The sequence below is a fragment of the Pinus tabuliformis genome, chromosome 2_1, assembly GCF_031772625.1.
Source record: "Pinus tabuliformis cultivar Carrire ecotype Pingquan chromosome 2_1, CPIR1, whole genome shotgun sequence".
Lineage (NCBI taxonomy): Eukaryota > Viridiplantae > Streptophyta > Pinopsida > Pinales > Pinaceae > Pinus > Pinus tabuliformis.
The window spans coordinates 62,350,850-62,356,230 of record NC_142299.1 but is presented as its reverse complement, the minus strand read 5'-3'; positions in this window follow the sequence as shown (position 1 = coordinate 62,356,230).

Genomic DNA, 5,381 nt, shown 5'->3' with positions numbered 1-5,381 from the left:
GTGCATTTGCATCTTGATAGTTTGCATGCTTGATTTAGGAAAAGTGCATTTTAGAGTGTGCTGATTGCTCTTTGAGAAAAGATGGTGTCTTTCTTTTCCCTTTGTAGCTAGGATTTTCATTGTTGAAAAAGAGATAAAATTTGATTATCATCTTTTAGATTGCATTTAGGAAGTTGTATATACATCTCGTGGTGAACTTCAAAAGGCAAACTTCTAAGAAAGATCAACATAAAATAAACTAAATGAACTTAATAACACTTTGTAACATAACGCACAACATAGAGGTCTAGGCTAGAGACGTGTTCCGGCGTCGTAAAACCTGGTATCTGTTGGCCTCACTGATGGTTGGGTGATTCCTCCTGAGGGACCAAAAGTGCCAGTACGGATTGTGCTCCCACGTACCATCACGTATATATTGGGAGACCCCTATAGGCTCAAAACCTTTATCCTTAGGAAGCCGTGTCGACCACCCTACTGATCGCAATGCACCGAACACAGCATTCGGGAAGATTGACTACCGTACCGTAAAATGTATTTTGCAGTTTTGTGATTGGTTTGGCACACCCTCTACCTAGATCTCCAGAGCAGTTCCTTTTGGCATTTCTCAGACTCTATAACAGAAAAAGTCCATCCGAGCATTTGTCACTTCGGGCTCGTTAAAACATCGAAGGTGACTAGAGTCATCTTTTGTTTTTTCTCAACTCTTTAAAATTGAAAAAACAAGTTGTGTCTAAAGCGTCATTAAAATTTATTTTAACGGAATAATAAATCACCCTTATTCCCGCGTTGATCTTTCAGTTGAGAAAATGGAGCCCTCCAACCAAGGAATTCCCCTTGGTGGAAATCCTAGTCCCTTCTCCTCTTGGGGAGATGTTGGAGCGCCCCATATGGCCACATTGTCACTTCTAGGACTGACAGTAGGCTTGCCTGTCTGGCTCTTCTCAACTAATGTTGTTCAAAACACGACTATTCCTGAACAATCGAATCAGCAGTTAGACCAGTCTAGAACTTCCCACCAGCCTTCCACTTCCTATAACTCTTCCTCTCCTCCTTCCTCTTCGCATGATGGAGCTGGCAAAGCCAAAAGCCAGGCTCCTAAGGAGAAGAAGGAGAAGAAGAAGAAATAGAAGAAGAAGAAGGAGCCAAAAGCGACTGGGGGCAAGCGAATGGCGTCTAATGAAAATCCACACACTGCACTGACCAGGCCTAAATCGCCATGTGTCATGTGCAAGGGAGACCACTTTCATAGAGATTGTCCTTGCATCCCTCGGATACTAAAGGATTGGTCTCCCCGCTTGCACAATTCGGTGGCATCAACCTCTGATAGCCATGTTGACAGCACACTGTCAACTAGTGAAAGTGAAGCCACAGGACAGAGAGGGAAAGCTAGATTTCCCTGCAAACTATGTGAAGGCGACCATGCCATCCACCGTTTTCCCTTCTTAGATGAGGCTAAAAGAGTTTTGGAATATCGCCCAGTTTTACGAGCGCGACTTCCTCCTGGATATGAAAAACTCATGCCAAGTCCTTCACCAGTTGAGAACCCGGCTGGCCCACTCAGGTGGTCAGCCGAAGCACCTATCATTGAGGATGAACCGTATGAATCCATGCCTGACGAAAGTCAAAAGGTTGAGACAGCAGTTGACCCGGTTTTGCCTTCGGAGGTTCTATCTTCGAATGATACCATCACAGAGGAGAATAAAGACGACACCGTCCAAATTCTCTTCATCAACACAGACTCTGACGAACAAGGGGGCAATGTGCCCATTCCTTTATCACAGGAAGGAACTTCGTCAAGGTCATACCCGGCCGTATATTCAGTCCCACCACCAAGCAACCTAGTTGTATCCTTCGACTGGAACCAACTAGGCAGACCCCAGTTGCCAGCAAGCATACCATTCAGAATTATCATTCAAATATACAGAATGGTAATGGCTGGCACCATCATTGATGAGGGGGCATCTGTGAGTATCATTTCCTCTATTGCTTGGAAAGCGCTTGGTTTGCCAGCGCTTTTGCCTAAAATGAGAAATCTGATAGGCTTCTATAAAGGAACCAGTCGACCTTTAGGGATCCTCCCCAATGTCCCTATCACATTGAAAAGGAAGACCATTCAAATGAACGTGATGGTCGTTCAAGGACCCTTGGATTATAACCTACTCCTTGGACGAGACTATATATATTGCATGGGAGCCATCGTCTCATCACTCTTTAGAGTAATGTGTTTTCCGCATGAAGGAAGAATGGTCAAGCTCGTGGACCAACTTTCATTCCCCGGATCACACATCGCAAATAGACATATACCATCCCTAAATGGTCTCTTCACTCAAGAAATGTCTCAACCCACGTCCATCCTCCTAATGAGCACGAGTAATCCGGGAGGATATGACTGGAACCTAGGGAGCATGCGTCCTGGTCTGCTTCGGCAGGAAAACTTTGGGTATAAGGTAGGTTTCCGCGGGAGAATATGACTAGTCTGTACCCCGTCCGTCTTGGAAGAGGGGTTATTCTAGAATAAGATTCTTTTTTCAAGGTTACGTGTTTGGCACTAAAGTCATTCACCTTTGTCTATCTCAGTAGACACCGCCGAAGAATTGTTTTGTTTGAGAGATTAACAGAACAATCTTTGGGTAGCCTGAAAGAGGTAGGCCTCTCTCGGTAAAACAATTGTTTTGGCGGAAGTGAAGTAGAGGTAACCTTGAAACTCTGTTTTATACCTGGGGGCATGCAAACCTTTTGGAGTGCAAGCAAGGGCGGCTATTTATTTTTAAAATTTTTAGGTCCTCCCTTTAAACCTGTAGGTCTAACCCTTTAAACTCGTAGGATTAGTCGTTTCCGAACTTGCATAACGAAAGGATCTGGAGCAAAGCTTTGTAAGATCTAAGCTCCATAAAAAATAGCATCTTCAATGAGACATTCTTATCATATGACTGGATTAATCGAGCAGTTTTAGCACACAGTTCATGCTTGTTAAAAAAATAAACGCAAGATCCGAGCCGTTTTAGCACATAGTTCATGCTCGTTAAAAAATAAACATAAGATCGAGCAAATGTTTCCACCCGCGTTTAAGATCGTTAAAAAATGAACTATTCCGGTAAATAACCACCGTGAATGTAGCGAAATCAGCCATTAAAGCCTTGGTCGTGTTTGCCCATCACCTCCACTTTTCCATTGGCCGATCATTCACCTCCATATGATTGTTTACCCATTTTGAGGAACAGCTGCGAAGAGTGATTTCACTAGCCATCCTTGTGACACTGCCATGATTTGGAAATTCCAATCCTTCCCTGGAATTAGCTGCTACCCCTTTTTTATCACTCGTTCCTCAAAAGACGAGTCTTCTTTAAGCTCTTTTCATCTGACTCGTAAAATATGAAAAGATTGTCGAGTTTTGGCCTTCCAGCTTGTTAAAATGACCGGAAGAGATATCCCTCCTCTAGATTTTAATCTTTTTGGACCTGAGGGATTATTGCACAAAAAGATCGAGCGCTTGTTTTATTCGGCTCGTTAAAGAGATCGAAAATTCATCCCTTCTGTATTGTTTTATACTTTTTCGGACTTAAGGGATTAGATGATGAAAAAGGACTTTTGGAGTTTACTTTATGTACCTTTTCAGACTCTCTAAAAATGAAAAGGACCGAGTTATCCTTGTCGTTAGACTCATTAAATGCATGAAATAGCGACAAACCTGTCTTTAGACGAGAACGAGTTTCACTATCGCTAGGCTCGTTAAAACATAGCGATGGGCTTGCCCAAAGGGCAAGTTATAGAACAAGCATATGTTATCCTCCTCAATCTTGACAAAAATAAAGAGGTACTGGTCAGCAATGACTGGGGAAAAATTGGGAGAAACTCAAGAAAACTTTGATGGTAGCAAGTCGCTCTTGAACACGACACTTTTCCTCCGTACAACAATCGGGTTGGGTTGTTTCATTCACCGGTCACATCACCATGGTCTCGCCATACCATCCATATTTGGGGTAATGCTACCGATCCATCGCATCAGTGTCTCCATATGTTCAAGAGAAGTCACCTGTGTCCCATCCACTACCATACATTATACTCTTTCATGACCGCCACCCTGAATCATATATCATCAGATCATTTTCACCTCCATCAAAATCATTAGCTCTGTTCCGTGTCATCGATGTGGGATTCATTATGGCTGTCCTTTGACGGATCGCTTCTTGTCGACATCAGCTCATTATCCAAGAAGTTGATCTAGGAACACCCCCTTCAGTACTTTGAAGCTTGCATGCCTCAATGGCAAGTTTCTCACTTCCGGCGACAGGTATACATCAATGACCTTCGACCAAAAGATTTTGCGTGGTGTTCGATGCCAAGTCCTCTATTCACACCACATGAATTGTACTGCAGTACCTTGAGGGTCATCATCATTATCGGTGATTCCTCTCGCGCTTGTTAACAGTTTACATCATTGACTGGTAATCAAGCAATGTCTTTCCATGTTCGACTTCAGAGCAATTCTCACATGGATCGACTTGTACTTAGAGTGAAGATCGGACAAGATTGAAGACCCCGGATCTAGTTTCATCCATCCGGGCTGCGATATATATTCAGAAAATAAAGACATGGAAATGTACAGCTTTGCAGCACAGATAATCATCCTACCAAAAGGATGATGGATCTTTCAGAATCATCAGTCTACCATCAGACGATTGTCTGTTATATGTACATGAAAATGAATTGATAAAGCTAAGCATGGGAATTCCCGCCTCAGCTAGATCATGAAAAAAGTATGAAAATAATGTATTGTATTGTATTGTATTACAGGTCTCCTCCCAGGATTGAAAGAACTTCGGATCCTCCTAATAAAGCATTTCACCCGATAAACGGCCTCATACTTTAGGGGGCAACTGTTATAGACATTTTTGTGCCTTACAGCTATAAGCATGAAATTTCCATAATCCAAGGGATCCAAAGTCCCTAAACATATTGTTCCTACCCCTAGAGGAACAAGGCTAACAAACCACAACAATTCACAGAAGTTCTCCACCAGAAACTGCTCAAAAACATGTCAATTCAGCATCAATTCAGAGGCTCCACTAGCTGCCTGCGTTAAAATGCAGAGGTTACACTGGCTAGTTGCATTGCAACGCAGGTAGAAGCACTACCAGGGTGTGCTAAGTGGGAAATGACAAATGGAAGAGTCTTTTGTGTGAGGTGTAAAGACTGTGGAAGCTTCCAGAATCTTCCTCCATGACACTTGCCTTGCTGAGTTCGACTAGATGATGAGTAAGAGGCTCTTAGTCTCCAAGTGGAAGTAAGAACTGACAGAGAGAGAGGACACTAGTCAGATCTCAAGCTGACTCATCCTCTCTCCAAACATCTATATATACATCTCTCCTCCATGAGATCTG